This window comes from Sabethes cyaneus, chromosome 3 (assembly GCF_943734655.1).
Source record: "Sabethes cyaneus chromosome 3, idSabCyanKW18_F2, whole genome shotgun sequence".
Lineage (NCBI taxonomy): Eukaryota > Metazoa > Arthropoda > Insecta > Diptera > Culicidae > Sabethes > Sabethes cyaneus.
Window position 1 is genome coordinate 214,606,347 of NC_071355.1, and position 18,577 is coordinate 214,624,923.

General features: G+C 40.8%; 1 protein-coding gene across 1 annotated transcript in view; it reads left to right on the forward strand.

The window, feature by feature from the left end:
* Positions 1 to 18,577, forward strand: part of LOC128741812 (uncharacterized) — a 261,707-nt gene that overhangs the window by 117,332 nt on the left and 125,798 nt on the right. The window lies entirely within an intron of this gene.

Consider the following 18,577-nt stretch of genomic DNA (forward strand, 5'->3'; position numbering starts at 1 on the left):
GCTTGCAGTTGTTGTATACTTGGATTCTGGTTTCGGGGAGGCAGTTACCGTTAGTTAGTATCCAACTTGCCACTGACTTTGTCAGTGTGTGCGTTATGCTAGCCCGAATACGATGTACCGGGTTCCAGCTTGGCTGGCAGTGCTTTTTTGTACTTGAATTAATTAGTTCCACCGGAGTGACCTCTGTGCTGTGCTCTGCACGCATGGGTGCTGGTGGTGGGGGCAAAATTGGAGTACTGCACTTGAACTTCTAAAAATAGCTCGACAGTACGTACTTTGCAACGGGATTATTGCCAAGGTTTTGTTTTTTGTTGCCTTTTACTCGCTTTGTAATGCAAGGGTTACACATCGTTAGCTGGAAAATGGTTTGTAGTAATGTCTACGAACGACGAGAGATGATAATCATTGGGTTGTGGTGCTGTGGCCGCTGCCTGTTACATTTGGTCGTTCAAGTTGTGATGTCATTTTTATCGAATTTTTTGCAGTATTCTGGTGTTGTACAATAGATACTCATACTGACGTGAATTGTTATAATATGCGTAAAGTTTAGTGTATTTGGTCCATATTGGCTATGAAATGTTTAATTTTGTTTGATTGTTTATTTGATTATTCAATTGGTTGTTTGAAATTGTTTCTAGTAAAAACCAATAATTTACTGATTTTTCCTACTAATTTATTATCTGTGATTATGTTCCATTGTAATTACCACCGGAAGGTTATTGAATGTTTAATACAACTTTTCGCTTCAGTGATTCAGTGTGATGCTTTCACCGACTTCTTGTTCTAAGTTCCATTTGGCTACGCTATCAGCTCGCTTGTTGGACCCACCCGAACGTTACAGCTTTTCGCGACTCGAAGTATTGTCTATAAATCTGTGTCATTTCATCTCTCCACTTAGTTGTGATTTTATGCTTTAGAAGCCCGTAATTAGAATCAATATGTCAATGAGTCAGACGTGAATCTAGGACTTCAATTCCATGGCGCACTTGCGGGTGTAGCAAACTGTGCTGTGAGGGGAAGCTTTACTTCCAGATGTTTCAGGATTTTTTCATTTTTCTCGAAAGGTGGCGTTAGGCATATCAGACGTCAGATTGGTATTCCACAGGTCCCCAGAATTGTCACTAACTATCATCTTCCTATGATGATAATCCAAAGGAATCCGCGCTGAATGTCCTCGGCATGCTGTTCGTATTGGTTTCAGTTAATCTTTCTTGAGACTCCTTCTAGGTGCAGTGCATTACTGTTTGTCGCTCTTTGTTTGTCGAAATATTTTTAACTGCGAAAAGAGTGGATGCTGCATACGGAATCTTTTCTAATTCTAAAAAGTTGATTTGTAAAGTTTAGTTTAGTCTTTATCTTTACCTTAATTTTGGTTTGCTAAGCATCAAAACTGTAAACGATGCTCTGTTTGAACTGTTAATTCTGGTCAAATGTCATTCCAAGGCATTTATGTGTTTTTTTCACGAAAAATGGTTGTGTGGCCCGCAGTAAATGAGTTTGCGAGTTTCCTTGCTAGAATGCACCTTCCTAAGCAATGTAAAATAGCAGGTTAGAGAGTGCATCCCCTTGCTTCAGTCTATCCAACGTCACCAAAGCGGCTGAGGTCTCATCCGCTATTCTGACGCATGATTTTGACCCACCCAGCGTCGCACGAATCAACTTAACTAGTTTCGTCGGAAAACCAGGTTCTAGCATAATCAGCCACAACTCATTTCGTTTGACTGAATCGTACGCCGCCTTAAAGTCCACGAACAGAATTGTCCATCCGGAACTTGTCCGAGTAGCTGACTCGGGTTAGGTTTTCTTTCATAAAAAAGGGCAATTGAGGTCATTTAACCACTCCTCCGGCATTTTTCTCCCAGATCCTTACAATAATCCGGTGGATTGCTGCAGACAGCTGGTAGCTTCCCACTTTTAGCAGCGATGCCGGCTTACCGTCCTTTCCAGCCGCCTTTCCGTTTTCAGCTGACTGATTGCCTTCTTAACATCCTCCTGTATTGGTGGCTCCACAGCTGGGCCATTGTTTTCAAATCCTATCCCGTTCCTGCTGATCTCCGTGTTTACCGTTCCATTCAACAGCGTCTCCTTCCACCTCGCTGCTACCGCCGTTTTGTCAGCAAGTTAGTAACTCCGTGTGTCGTTGCTGGCGAATCACTCCTCTGCGCCGGTAACCACGTGACCCTCATAGTCGCGTTTTCCCAAATGATGGGTTCTTTTTTCCGTAGTTCAGTTCTGACGAGTAGCGACAGTGAAAATGCGACTCCTGGCATGGTTCTTTTCATCTGTCACTTTCTGACATTCGACATCAAACCAACCGTTACGTTGTCTTCCACGCGTCGTCTTTACCGCTTTTCTCGTAGTTGGTTCAATGGCACCATGGAGGTTGTTCCACAGCCCACTTATATCTTCTTCCGTATTTTCTGTTGTTCTGCGAGTCGTTGATCAAGGTTTTTGGCGTATTCCACTGCTACGCCATCTGCCATCCAGCGCTGAATGTTGAAACGCAGTGTCCTCTCATTGCGAGCCTCCGCCGCGTTCGACAACCTTGCGCGAATCTTACATAAGACAAGTTAGTAGTCAGCGTCGATTTTGGTCTCCGAAAAGACCGGACATCGATGACATTCGATATCTGTCAATCAAGGCATGATCGATTTTAGAGGTAGAGTCTCCATCTGGATGCCTCCAGATGTGTTTACGAATAATCGAACGTGGAAAGTAAGTGCTACGGATGACCATTCCTCTAACTGTCATCATTGGTCGACAGATGAAGACTATGTCTTTCAATGACAGGACGGAAGCATTCCTCCTTCCCGAATAGCGCATTTGTATCTCCGACGAAGATTTTCGCGTCACGTTTTGAATCCATAGGCCGTCGCGAGCCTGATTTTTATTATACAGGGTGTTAACCTTGTGCGGCTGAGGTGGTAGTCTGACAGACACCGAAAATCAAAGAAATGCAAGAGATGTGTTATATTGTATTTTGATTCGGAAGTCGGAAAGACTCTGCATTTCCCTACGATAAAACTGAACCTTGTCGTGGTGTAGGGCTTTTTAACTAATCAGTAAATGAACAGCGGTCACGTTTACTTCTGAATGTGGGTATAAATCAAAATACTTTTGTGATTTCAAGTGGGACTCGGGGTAAAAATTTACCAAATGTGATTGTTGAGTTGTTCAGAAAGTGCTTTTATTCCGTTTAAGAATAAGGCCAGTATGGGGATCTCTGACAATAGATGAAGTTTTCTGGGATTCATCCCTGTTTATAACAACTGTCACAAATATCTCCGAAAAATGTCGGATTGATTGAGTTGGTCGGGGGCTTAGGGTTAGTAAGGGGATGTAAGCGGGATACCAGATCCGATTGGATGCCGAAGCACTTCTTGGTAATAGCACTTCTTAGGTAGCAGATGGGAAAATTAGGTCAATTCGTGTCGCGTGTTCAAGTTTCGGCTAGGCGGTGCTGCTAGATAGAGTAGGATTTTTGCACTGGCCCCGTGGCTGTCCTGACCTCTGATGGCTGCCCGCGGGCTCTGTCTATGGGAAGGGGTCGAGTCTTAAAGAGACGTTTAAGCCCAGAGCTTTACAGCACTTTGGTCTCGAGGGTTGGAAGGCGGGCGAGTCTCTATATTTTGAAGCTTCTGTCGACTACCGCGAACGTCCAGCTTGTGCTGCGCTCAATTTACTTTGTATCGTGGGAATGCATTGTGAATGCTAAGGGGATGAAAGATTAAATTTGCCCTGATAAGTTGATCCGAGTTGCTCCGAAATTTGTCTTATCTATTGGTTCATTTGTGGTTGTTTGTGTTGGAAAACTAAAAGCGGGCGCGCGGTTGATGACCAGTGTCAGGCGGGGCTGACGAATTCTCCACTTCTTCACTATACCACATATTGCAACTCGAGTGGTACAAAAAGTCCAAAGCACATTTACAAATTCGATCTATTATTTTTCTTCTCATCATCATCATTATCATCATCATCGTCATCATCATCATTATATTTAAAATATGACATTCCGGCCTTTGGCAGAGAGATCTTAGAGTCAGTTCGTGGAGTCCGCGCAGGGCCGAAACGCCTCCGCCTGCGGGTATAGGCGTGACGGCTATGCTTGGGGCTCTACCTGTGTTTTAGTGGGCGCCAGTGCCTGTCTCGTCAGGTAGAATTGATGTTTGAGGTCTCCCTGACACTTTGTTGACAACACAAAAGGGCCCAGCGCAGAGTTTTATACGCTATTAAGCGACCAGTTGGATAACCCGAAAAAAAGGAAAAAAAGGAAAAAAAGGAAAAAAGGAAGTTTGCAGAGTCTTTCCGACTCATATCTGCGGTTTTATTACATCCAATAGGTTGCTAAATATGTGTTATCAATTCTAAAATAATGAAAATCTAAATATACATAAGAATTAAGTTAAGTTTAGGTGTCCAGCAGACTACCACGTCAGTATAATCGTTAATATTAGCCTAATAATATTATTAGGGCACCTCAGCAGCAGAAGGTTAAGTAGCTTGATGCAAATATTTCAGGGGGTGATAGAGGACTACATTTGATGGAAAAAATCCTTCGACGCCTATGTTTAAATCTCGATCGTTACAGAGTTATTAAACATTTTTATCTCTGGTACAAAAAGTATGCTAGCTAGTTCAATTCTGTTGCTTTCATTCAACAACTAAGGAAATACTGTATTGAAAATTGCTCTTAAATCTCTTACAATATGAAATTTAGTAATTTTTCGGGAGCAAAATGCTTTAAAATCGGTGTTTCTCAAGGCGTTTTTATCAACTTTCTCTTAGAAAAGCACGATGAGTTGATTCCTTCAATCCATCAGTTTGAAGCTCTGGTACGTTTCTACAATTCGTTCTTTGGCATGAGACGCCTCTTCAAAATTTCAAATCTCTTTCGAAACAACAACGAAACAGACTTCTCGGGTCTCTCTAGGTGACTAAAAGAGATAGGCTTTTCACTCCAAAAAACGAATTGTAGAACAGTACCACAGCCTAAAATTGGTAGATAAAAACAATCAACTTTATCATGCTTTTTCAAGAGAAACTTGTTAAAACACTTTGAGATACAGCGATTTTCAAACTTTTCTACAAAAGCATCATGCAGATGGACAATACGTGTATTGGCCGGATAGAGCATCATCGCATTACGCCAAAAAACACAATCGTTCCTGAATACCCATTCGATACCATTTTTACCCAAGAACCACGACCCGAAAAATCTGTCTCAGTGCGCCCAATCAAAGATTTATTCGGGATTTTGAGTTCCTTGGTGTACAAAAATAACTGGAGAGCCACGAATTGCAAACAGTTGATTGGTAAAATCAAGAGATGCATTCGTAAAGTTGACATGAAGGCCGTACAACGCTTCTGTTTCTGACTATTTCTGACGCTTCTGACGTCAAACGCAATCTTCGCCGAACAACCGATTACGGATTGTTTTCAAATGCACACTAATTGTTTTTCAACAATGGATAATAAATCTTTAGTTTCGGTAAATCAGATCTTCTTCATGTATCTTTGTCTTTTTTGACAGCATGAGAAAAAAATTCCAAAATTTTAGTTGCCACCCGTTTGGAGGGTTTAAGGCAAGTAGAACCAAAAACTAAAAATGTTGTATACCTGTAATTAATGGAATTTAACCATAGTTATAAAACTTACTCTACCTTGTAAGAGTACTCTACACAAACAAAAGTTTGTCTGTACGGTCTAGTATTCATGTTTGCCACTTTATCTTTTCTGTACTTCTTCTAACAAACAACAGCGAAAAAGCCCGAATCATTTGGAAAGACCACATCTCTTCTAGTCAGCTTTAACAATCCACCACCAACCCAACGTTGTTTGTTCCCTACTTTTTCCCCGTCATTACGCATCCCAACCCTCTCGCACCCACCCTTTGCTACCCGATTCTTTCCAGGACTCGTTTATAATGCTCAATTTGCTTCTGCTTGAATGCCTTTTCCGTGGTCGATTTGTCTGTGTAGGGACGTATAGACAGTCCCGGGACCTTCTCGAGCTTTTCCGCAATCAGCCTGCAGACGAAGGAGCAGCCTGTAGCCACCGCAAAAGGATCGGATTGTGCCAGCTCGATTATTCATCCGTTCTCTTCTTTTCCACATTTTGTCCTCGGGAACAGTCATCTTCCAAACACAATCCGGCCCTGTTGCAAGTTTCACTGTGTGCCACGTCTGTTTCGTATACCTACTTTCGAAGCCTAGACTGGCTTTAGACCGTAGAAGAAAAAATGGGTATGCATTCACGAAAATTCCACTCATTGTTCGGCTTTTTCGTTGTTGTTTTTTTTCGTTTCACTTTGTTACCGAGCTCAACCTGTTTCATTGCGTTTCTCTTTGTTTATCAATTTTATTTTGTTCTGGGTTGACTTTCTCTGTTGTTTTGGGAAATTAGCCACTCGTCGTTACTGTCTGGTTACTGTCGAGCTCAATTGCACAAAGACACCGCACCCAATGGAGCATATTTGTCTTTTGTTGGTCTTTTCTTTAGTCGTTCGATTCGCATGATATCGGGAACTTTTCCGTAAACTGCCGCCCTAAGAAGGCTAGCACTTGGCATAATTGAGGACGATTAAACTTTAATGTCATACTGACTCTCTCTCTCCCCTTCAACATCGTTGTACGTACTTCGATGGTAGGCGCCTGTTGGCTTTTTCCCCACATTGGTTTTCATAAAAGCGAAAAAATCCATCACTTAACCTTGATGCCCTTTACTGGTATGCATAAAGCCGCTATCGCTCGCTACTGCCACGTCGATGATGACTATCGCCGTCATCATTATCGTCGCCATGGCAGCCACTCAATCTAGGTCGTTATCCAATTTTTATGGTTTTTAATTAATCGACGTTCATACCCGGGGCGAACAGAACAGGCCTGGAGTGCTGGTAGATTTTTCAGTACTCTCTTCTTGCTAGTGTGAGACGTAAAAAAACAACTGTTGAAAATCACGTACTTAGAAAAAACCAGAAAAAATTTAATTTGAGTAGAATGCTCGAAATGCCAGTTGGATCACATTTCAGTGGTTGGCAAATTTGACAACCTTGGCCTCGTCTATAACCACACCGTAATAAACAGTGCAAGCACAAGATCCAATTTCGTCTGCAAGGGTAAAGCACATAGGCAGGGGGAACGCTCAACTTTCGAGTGCACTTTTGCTTCCGAAAGCAATTTGTTGTTACTACTCTCCTAGTGGCTTAGTGTTTTCTTTTCAAGTGCGAGTTTAATTGTTTTCCGAACGAAATTTATCTTTTTCAACGTGCTCACTCGAGCCAAAAGAAAGTGTATACGTTCGAATAATGAGAGGGAAAATGAAGGGAAGATCGTATTGTGATATGTTCAGTATAAATTTGCTATAATGGTTGAGAAAAACAATACACACAAAAGCGACTGGAGAGGCAAGACGTATAAGGGGTTGATCTACGTTAAAGATATATAGGTTGGTTAGAAAGAACCAGGAAAAAATCTTTGACCCAATGACCAACATTTCCAGCTTCTGTGCCAGACACGTCTTGAGCTAGAGCTTGCTATGGTTTTCAAAACTGTTCTATTGTTTAACTGACTTTAGATCTTTAAAGCATTTATACAAATCAAGTGAGATATATGTTAGACGCAACAAAATATGTGCATAATATGAGAGTTTATCATTCAAAGAAAAAAAAATGATGCAAAATGATGTTTGTAGTGCACTCCAATGCAGCCAGCAAAATGCACGGTTTAGTGCGATTTATGGGCCGGTGGAAGCGTTGGTCCATATTTTTTCAAAGCCAAAGGTGATCGTCTTGCTACTGTCAAGGCAGTCCGCTATCGGTGAAATGCAAGTATTGTATGTGGCCCATATGTGGTCCAAACAAGATTGTTTGCTAACACAGCACGAGGAATAATGGACCTCGCATGAGTAGCGAGTTTGGCCTGTAAATTGATCGCTTAGATTATGATAAGACACCTTTAGATCACTTCTTGTGAGGTCACCTAAAATTTCTCGGATACGAATAAACCAGCAACCAGCGGTTGTTATACCAGCTAAAACGCTCGAATAAGTGGTGTAAAATAAGACATTACGCATAGCATTTATTTATTTTGGGCCAAAACCGATAAAGATTTCTTCAATTCACTCGGTTGTGGGCTGCCAGTCTCTGATTCCTTACACACCGTGTACTCGCCGCAAGATCTCACTCCATCTGGTTTAACTGCCTTGCTAGCTGCGCTCCTGGTCGTCTTGTTCCTACTGGATTTGAAGCAAACGCCATCTTCGCAGGGTAATTGTCCGGCATTCTTGCAACATGCCCGGCCCAGTTTGAGTTTGAAAACTTGGTTCGTTGCGCGAGTTCATGGTTCATCCTTTGGCTTGCTATACCGTTCTCACATGCTCTTCCAAAGATGGTCCCAAGAGTGCTCGAAAAAATTGACAGCCCTGCATGAAGGTGAATATGAAACACAGTCAGCAAATACAATTTTATCCCTGGCAGTATTCTTTCATCTGTTGGCCCATGGACATGACTACTGAACTGCTGACGGTATTTGTCTTTCTCGGTTTTACACGCTTCACATCAATTCGTTCATGACTTGGAGTGCTGAATGATTGCTTGACTAACCTGTTAGTCAATTTTCTTGATCTTGACTGATATTTGTCATCTCAAAGTTTCAATTTTTATACTGCCTGTTTTTTAAAATAAATTCAAACCCGGCTGAAGGAAATTAATTAAAACTTTGGAGGTTTACGTTGATTATAGTTTCGATCGTAGTTGTCGGTAGTTCAAAATAAATGAATAATTCACATTTGATTTCATTCACTAGTGTTGAGAATGAATGAATGAATGAAGAAAACAACACAATCATGAACGCAAGTGATTCGCTCGAAACGTTCGTTTCAGGTTGGCAAAGCTGAGTTAACTTTATCTTTACTAGCAACAGTAAAGAATGAGCTGTATATTGCATCAATTCAGGCGTATTAAGTTGAATATAAATTTGCTAATCACTGGTTCTAAGCACATGAGATTCGAAAACGGCGTGTGCTTGCAAGCCCCTATCGAGTGCAGTGCATGCAACGTGCCCACAGAGGATTACCAGTTTTATTTCCCAGCAACACCATTCTGATTCTGACCTGTAGTTGCAGTGACTTATTTATAACCGGAAATAATCATATAATCAGTTGCTACACAAAGTTTAAAACAACTGTGTTTGTATGGTTGGTGTGTTGTACATGATACACTTAGAACGGCGATGAAGTTTACCAGACCTTAGGGTCTTGTAAAGTCCATAATAAGCACGACTTGTGGCAAGAATACGCGTGTGGATTTTTCTGCCGCAGTTGTTATTCTACGTCACCAAGGACCCAAGGTATACAAATTTGTCGGCCAGCTCGAACTCGTCCCCATCGATAATAAAACTTTTCCTGTGCGAGGGCCTCCCAGTTGGCTCCGAGGTATGACGCTGACCTAATAAGTCAGTTGTCGTATGTTCGAATCTCGACTGGGTGAGGCAGTTAGAGTCAATAGGATCGTACCAACTGGCCCTGCAATTGTCCTGCACTCTAACAGCTAGCTGCGATATAAAAACAGAAGGTCAAGTTTCGATAACGGAATGTAGCACCTAGGCTTTGCATTTACCTGTGCGAGTTCTCTCGCGTTCCTCCTGCTAGCAGATACTTGGGCTTTCACGTATTCATTAGGAATCCAAGCTTCTCTGCTTCACGTTTTATCTAGGTATACAGCTCAGCAAACATCTGCAACGTCCTCCCGAAAATGTCCACGTCAGCAGCGAAGCAGATAAACTTACTGAATTCATAGAAGATCGTACCCCGCACGTTCCGTAGCACCTTATAGCGCAATGTTGAACATGAGGTAGGAAGTACCATCGCGGGCCCAGTCCCGGTGCAGTGGTTAATATTCACGCCTCTCACGCCGAGAACCCGGGTTCAAATCCCAACCCCGCAGAATGACCCAAATAGCCATCGCTTCGTGGAGGCCCCCTGAAGACTTGATAACGCAATTGCATATCCATCGTGGCCTGAATTAGTTCCGTTTTCGTTCATTATTTACCGTAAGTCTTTACGTTTAATGTTATCGTATGCGACATTAAAATCGATCAAAAAGTGGTGCGTAGTGGCTGGGTATTCGAGCCACTTTGGGACGATCTGCCGCAACACAAAGATCTGGCTCGTTGTCGATCGTTCGTCCACAAAACCACAAAAGTCCGCAAATCTACTTCCTACCGGCGATAGATGGCGAAAGATGATCTAAAAAAGCGTTATAGGCAGCAGTGTTGAGAATGGTCTATATTGATTGATGGTCTGTAAAACACCCCTGCGTTCGCTCTTCCGGCTATTCTATTTCCCAGATCCTCACCATTAGCTTGTGCAGACAGGTAGTTCAATCTATCCGGGCCCACCTTGATAAACCTCGTTACGATGTCATCTTCGATGGTTATTTTGTTCTTTAGGCGCATAATGACGTCGATCACTTCACCTTCTATCACCACATCTCATCAGGAATGAAGCTTTTGCTTACTACAGTTTACATCCCACCTGACAGAAGTAAAGTGGTCAAGTTTATCGATGAGCATATTCTCTCAATCCGTGAACTACGTGACAAGAGGCCTTCAGACGAGAGAAATCTCATTTGTGGTGATTATAACCAACCGCAAATTTCTTGGTTTAATGGAGAGGATTGAGTACAGTACAACAATTCTTTCCCGCTTCGTGCTGCTAGCGATGCTGTGGTCGATGGATTTGAATTCCTGAACTTGAAACAAGTTAATTCACTGGACCTCGTTTACTGTCTTCCTGAACAAGAGATCGCTGTGCGTCGGGCTATTTCTCCGCTATTTCCTGTTGATTTTCCCCATCCTCCATTGGATATATTCTTGCCTATAATGGCATGATCCGTTGAAGTTCCAGCTGTCAGTTTCGAAATTCCGCCTCTGAACTATCGCCGTATTAACTTTGATGTTATTGTGGACCACCTTTTGTCTCTGGTTAGGGTTTGAGCAACGGAAGTTTCCAACGCTGTGGAAACTGTCCCATATGTTTCCCCTATTTAAATAAGGAGAAAAACGAGATGTAAGGAACTACAGAGGCATTACCAGTCTTTCTGCTGGATCAAAGCTCTTTGAAATCATCGTAAGTGGTATAGTTCTGAACAGCACCAAAAACTATATATCAGTCGACCAGCATGGTTTTATGCCAGGTCGTTCTGTGGCGACGAACTTGATGGATTTCATTAGTACCTGCATCTCACAGATAGAAGCTCAAACTCAAATTGACGCTGTGTACACAGATATTAAGGCCGCTTTCGTCACAGTAGATCATCGAATGCTCTTGCTCAAGCTCTCTAAACTCGGTGTATCTGATAGATTGACTGATAGAACAGACCGTACTTTACGTGTCAAGCTGGATTCCAAAGTTTCACGTGCATTCAGTAATACTTCCGGTCTAATAGACTAATCTCAAGTTTTTAGTCTTGACCTTGAAATGCGGTCATACATATATATTAATATTTTTTTTTTTGGAGCGATGGTTCTACAATTGATGAAGGGACGGTAGGGGAAAGAAATGAAAAAATTTTTAGGTGAAGGAGGGGAACAGCGGAAAGGAAGGGGGGGGGGGTATTGGCAGCTATACTTAACAAGTAGTCATTTTGACTCCTACCTTTTGTCCAATGCTGGAAGGTGCATGAGTCGAACCAAGCTGTAATCTGAGATTATAACCGGATTCGAATACTTCCGGTGTTCCACAAAGCAGTAACCTGGGGCCTTTGCTATTCGCCTTGTACTTTAACGACATTGCCATTCTGCTTGGTTCCGGATGCACACTGGTATATGCCGTCGATCTAAAGATCTATCTACCTCGTTGTGAAATCTATCGCTGATTGCTACCGATTGCAAGCGCTGTTGGACACCTTTGCTGATTGGTGTAATAGAAGCAAACTCTCAATAAGCATTGCCAAATGTGTGGTTATAACATTGCACCGATGTAATACGTCTATCTCGTTTTACCGGACTCGATTACCGGACAAACGGAGCTATTCTCGGACGCGTCGATCAGATCAGCGATCTTGGAGTTCTGTTGGATAACAAACTCATGTTCAACCAACATTATACTGCTGTCATGTCTAGAGCTTCGCAACAACTTGGGATCATCATCAAAATTTTCCGAGGCTTCACAGAGCCCCATTGCTTGAAGGTATTGTACTGCGCGTTGGTACGGCCAATACTTGAGAATGCCTGTGTCATCTGGAATCCTCATAATCTGTGTTGGAAAGTCAGAATAGAACGTGTTCAACGAAGATTTGTTCGTATCGCCCTAGACATCTACCCTGGTCCCTGGCGTCTACCTCATAATCTTCCCCGCTACGTAGACCGATGCCTGCTTCTGGATTTGAAGACATTAGAGAGTCGATTCGATCAAATTTACTGACCATCAGATTCCATCGGACTTTGCACGGGTTTTATGAACCACTGACGTCATGCATCCGCACCTTCACGCTGGTCGAAGAATTATTTGACTTTGGAAGACGTTTCTTCACGCGCCTTTAGTAGAAGACATACAAGATCTAGGATGCTGCAATAGTTTTGTTCTAGATTTAAGTTTCATATTCATGTAGATAATACAAAAATTGTCAGATGAATCGACCAAAATACAAATACAAATCTGATGTATTGATGTGATCATTTCGCTTTTGCAGCTTCCACCCTTCGATTATCTTACGTTCATCCGTCAGCATTCCTATATTATTACTCCGCTCGATACGCTTAACCTTGCAGCACAAAGCCTTTTCAAGATGCATATATGCAGTTTCTTGTAGAACTTACTCGTTTCCTGAGAACGATACAGCTGTTCCGTTTTCTCGTACTCCATTTCATTCAAGCGGCGCTTCTTATCCCAGAAAAACTGGGTTTGCTGCCTTCGTGTCTGTGTGTATCGCTTCACGTTGTGACAGGTTCTCTGCATTTTTCTCGTTTAACGTCGTCTGGTTTCGTCGAACCAGTTGTTACCTTGACTCCTCTCCATGAACCCAATAGTACCTTTCGCTTCGCTGTTCATGGCTGCTTTGACGCTCCTCCTTTGATGCTGTCTCGTATTCAGTGACAACTTACCCAGCTAGCATTTTCATATGTATAAAAAGGTAAAAATCAGCATTACGTACAGATATACATGCTAAATAAATCGTATTTCATGCGTACGGCATATCCGTACTATTTTGGAGGCGATATACGTGATTACGAATAGTTTTGAAAGGGACGATTATATAAGTATTAATATACGATAATATCCGATTAAGCGCGAGTCGCTCCGTACTATTCTACGATTTTGTGCTGAAAATCGTTTGTATGTCAGTCATTATCATTATATACGACAAAAAATCAACTTGATCTCACTTTATCCAGCTTTAGTTACGATTTCGAGTTTGTTAGGAGATATTTACGATAGTTTTCGTACATTGATATACGAGTTGGTGCTAGCTGGGTAGATAATTTAAGTCGTTCTAAATTATGCCGTCGCGGTCGACGGTACCGACTGTTGGTATTAATAGAAAGTGACGCGTTTTTACTATTAAAAGATAGTGGTCAGAAAGTCAGAATCGATATTTGCTAGTGATGCTAACGTTGAAAAAACAGCTTGTAATCCTTAACTTGCCCTTACGGTTAAAAGCTGCACCCAGCTCGTGTGATATTTCCGCAGCTCTGCTAGATTGTAGAAGTGGCGGACCCTCAATAAGTCGGAAAGAATGCGTGCTAAAAATTGAGAGACTTATAATTACATAATATAAATTTTCAATCGGTCTGTATTACCATTATTTGCTTCCTGTACTAGTATGTTCGACGGATGGCTTATAAGGTCTGCACAAGCCCTCTGTCTCACCTGAGGACCACTGGCCGCTGATGATTCCTCCTTCCCTATCAGCACAGGCTTGAAACACTCTTTTTGTTTCGATTTTGCTCTTTGGACTACACCACTTCAGCTAAACAAATGGTATTCTTTTCGTTATTCTTTCTTCAAAAATTCATAACTTTTGAACCACTGAATTGATTTTAATGATTGTGGTTCGAAATGAATGGTATTTCAAACAAAATCGGAATACTTTTTAGATTCAATTCCTAACCGATTTTCGATTTGTTTTATCTAGTAAAACCTGTCTTCAAATGTATCTTTTTTTTAAATTTTGGATAGGTATGTAGGTAGAAAATTTCAGAAATCGCCTCAAATCAGAATCGTCAAAATTTCAAAGCGGGCCTCTCGGTTAAGTTAATTTTTTTAGAGTTCAAACTCAATTAATTCTATTTTTGGCTTTAACACACATCGAAAAATGATAAAAAGAAGCAAGGGCAAAAGAACAATAGAAAAATTACAGGACATTTAAGAATTAAATATTTAGAAGAAATTTAAGACGGTAGTAAAAATCGTACACTACTAGCATCGTCCGAAGATTGTTCCGAACTGTAATAAATGTCATAAAGAAAATCGCAGCAGAAAACCAATTCTGAAAAGATAAAAAAGCATCTACATAACCGATTCTATAGGGATAAGTCAACTGTCGCAAACAATGTTTGCTCAGTTGTTGATTTCGCTGCACCCAAAATATAACTTCACAAAATAAGAAACAAAATATGAAGTCATACCTAATGTATGTATGTATAAAATAATCGAAAATTATTTAAATTTTGTATCGTCACCATTTATTTGGGTGTACGAGATCCTGCAACTTTCCTAACCAGCGCAAGAAAGAAGAAAATGTAGATTTTTTTTCTCACTCGAAAGAAAAAGGATGTCGAATCAAATAGAACTTCCGCTTTAGAGAAGTTTCAAAAGTTTTTTTCCCCGTTTGATAGCACAACCCAAGCGAACCCTCATAGAGCTGAAACACCACCACCGCACCGTACCGGTAGAATTTGATTTTATTCCCAGGAAGCCTGTACCATAAAATACGTATCAAACAGGTTCTTCTACGACTACGACGCAGTCAGGTACGTACGTACCGTACGGTATGGTGCCAAGCAGGGTAAGGATCATAATTTCGGGACGGGAAACGACGATGATGACGACGACGACGGGAAGGATGTTTTCTATCCATACACACTAAATGGTGGCTTCCGATTGCTTATTGGGAAGCATTCCAATGGATGTTTAGGCATTGCACGAACGCAACAGATGGTTTCACCGGGTCGGGATGTCGGGATGGATGGCGTATTTAGACCTTGCTGGAGTATAGAGGCAGCCAACAGACCAAACGAGCGGAACGATTTCGTTCCGTAGCCCAACTGTTGCTATTTTAGCAGGAGATGCCATATTTAATTTGATTCGAGTCTGATAAAATTCGAATGATTCGCTTTATTTATTCTGTTCGCGAGGGTTCAGCTTATTTTTTTTACCTGAACGTGAAAAGAGCTGGTAAATTATGTTTAAGTTTTAAACTGCTAAAAGGACTCCATACAGTCTGTTTGATTCAGTGGACTTTCACAAGTTTTGAATATTGATTTTATCAAGTCTCCGAGAATCCCCCTCGGTTGAATCAACCGATGATTTGCTTCCAGGTTGACATTGAAAATCTAATTTGCACTCGATTCAATATTCCCCCTGGTTGTTTGTTCGCTATTGAGGTCATATCGAACGGCTCCGTGCACCGCGTTCATGCCAACGCCACCAACAGCAACGGTAAAACGAGAAACGTAAACAGAAGTATAAAATTTTCCATCGAAGCTAGAATTAAATTAGAATTCATCCTGTGTTACCCGCATACTGACTATAGTCTATAGTTTTTATCAATCGGATAGAAAAGTTTCGAATGAAGGCTTGCCTGTGATGGTCAACATTCGCTACATTATTCCGTGTCATTATTTCTATACATCGTAGAACTACAAATGGTCGGTGATGATAACGACCTCCGCCAGCACTGCTGAGGGTGACAACATAATCGCTTACTTCCACAGTTTTTGCAACAAGCTCTGAAGTGATGGACGGGCCGTCTCGATGGCTTACCGAAGGTGGCACTGTGAAAAAAGGAACAACGTTGCCATTCAACGTTCTTGATTCTGACTTTTAAAAACAGGTGAATCAGTTTTGGTTTCAACCAGTACCGCGAAACTTTTTTTCGATGAATTGACTGTGCTTAAACTGTTAAAAACGCCGGAATTTTTTTCTCAGTGGACAAAAAATAAACCCGCATTTCCGAGAACCCACTCACCTGGGAACACCTAGAGAAGTTCGGTATGTTGGTCTCCCGGTTCAGTGCTCCTCTATATTAGTACTTCCTCCACAGCTGAATCTGCTCTGTTGTAGGACACTGCAACCCATTATGAGCGGTTTGAATGAGCGACACTGTCCTGGCCTGGCCTGGGCCTCCCTTTTACACGAGTGTGTTTATACGTGTATGCTAGTGTGGACATATTCGCTACAAAATGACAATGCAGCGCAAACGTGACGAAGTCAAGCACACGGAGGGAGAATCTTAACGATCGGAAAGACTCCACATCCGGTGCCGGGTAGTAGCCTAGGAAATGCAATGCACTTTTACACGGCGCAAGATGTGGCAAGAGTTACGACAATTAGTGTCGATGGCAATAATGGAGGCACCCCTGCCAGCTAACTGCACTGGCTGCCTACTGGTTCACAATGCTTATGTATGGTGTAGGTCCGGCAATGTCCAGAGCCGGTTCGGGAAAAAGGTTGGCTAATTGAATTAATATGCTGGTTGTAACGGGACTAAGTTTACCTCTCCCCCCCCGTCGGGGCACACTACTTGACACGTTTTCGTGTGTGTTTGTGTTGGGTGGACGCTTTTTTCCCTCTCGTTCAAAGTCTGGTTTTATGGGCCGCCGTCAACGCCTCGAATGGTTCTCTTGGGTGGCAAGCATACTGGGAATTGAAACAAAAAACCCGAATTAATCCACCTAGCGGCGTGACCTAGCCTTTCTACTGCCACAATAATCTTTATAAAATTTCTCAGGAACTTAATTGTAGATGTATCGATGTTATATTAGACTATATTTTTAAATATCCGTTCCGTATTCCTCAAAATCCTTATTTGCCAGTAAAATTCACAACGTATTGTGTAGAATAATTATATTTTCTTTCCTTGGGTGCGTAAATATGTAAGCGTCATTTATGTTACTTGATGAACACCTTATTTAGTTTTATAATATTTATAGAAAAATAATGTAAACACAAAAGATAATTTTTACAGACTTGAATGAATATGTATAGAAAATTAGAAATTAACCCTCTAACGGGTCTACAGATGGCCTTAACTTTCGGGCTTCAGAGCCACATACGAAACTTGTTTTGAATTGACAATATGAAGTATTTGTTCATAGCAGATTTTTTGATATTTTGATATTAATACCATGCATTCAAAAGTTAGCATCTTTGAAAAACAAGAGTTCAGAAAAATTATTATTATATTTCGCTTTTGAAGAAAAAGGATATCTACAACAAAATGATTAATCTCAAAATTTTACTATTGGTTTGCTTGGCTTCAATTTTGCAATATATCTGAATTAGAAAAAAATTACTGAATAGAGCATTAGATATGAAAACGAGAAATGGAACTATTTCTTAGCTAGCGCTCCTTCAGATAATTATTTTTGCATGAAAATCAAAACTTAAGCTTCTTTTGAATGTACTTTCATGAAAAGATAGTCATTAGCTTGATCGCATCGTTTTTACAATGTTAGAGGGTTAGGAAAACAAGATGAGGTCGAAAAATAGTGCCAAAGCTGCGCCATAAACATGCTTGAGAATGGGAAATACGATCGATATGATTCCCAGTGCTTGTCTTTTTTTGATTTATTTATTAAAACATGATACATGACGATAGAATTTTTGTAAGATTTGTTTTCGTTAGTGATATTTTAAAGGACAGATGTCTTATGTCCTTTAAAATATCACTAACGAAAACAAATCTTACAAAAATTCTATCGTGCAACGTTTACTTCCTATTTTTCATATAACATTTCTAAGCTCTGGGAATGGGAAATACTATTGATTGAAAAGAGCATCTATTGATGCGCAGAATTTGTTTGGAATTTGTACAAATTTATTTGGAAAAATCAACTCACTAGTAATTTTGATTCTATACACCACTATACCTACATGCTTAAATAAACTGCTTTTCTTGTACAATTGTGAGTAACAGTAAGTGAAGAAAATGACAATTGAAATCTGAATTCAAAGAAAAGAAAAACTTTTCGATTGAATCCCACTATTCAATATTTATTTGCAACAGATACGTAGTTCCCCTACGACGTGCTTCGGCTTCGGCAGTGTCTTATTTCAAAGCGTATACGTATCTGTCGCGAATAAATATTAAATAGTGGAATTTAGTCGGTGAAAGTTTTTTCTTTTCTTTAATTTCAGAGTTCGTATTCCACTAAGAGGCTTCAAAAACTTCAGACAATTGACATGTTTCTCACTTTTCTTGAATTTCATTGCAAATTTTAAAATTGCAAATTGTCATCACATACATACATACATACATACATACACACATACATACATACATACATACATACATACATACATACATACATACATACATACATACATACATACATACATACATACATACATACATACA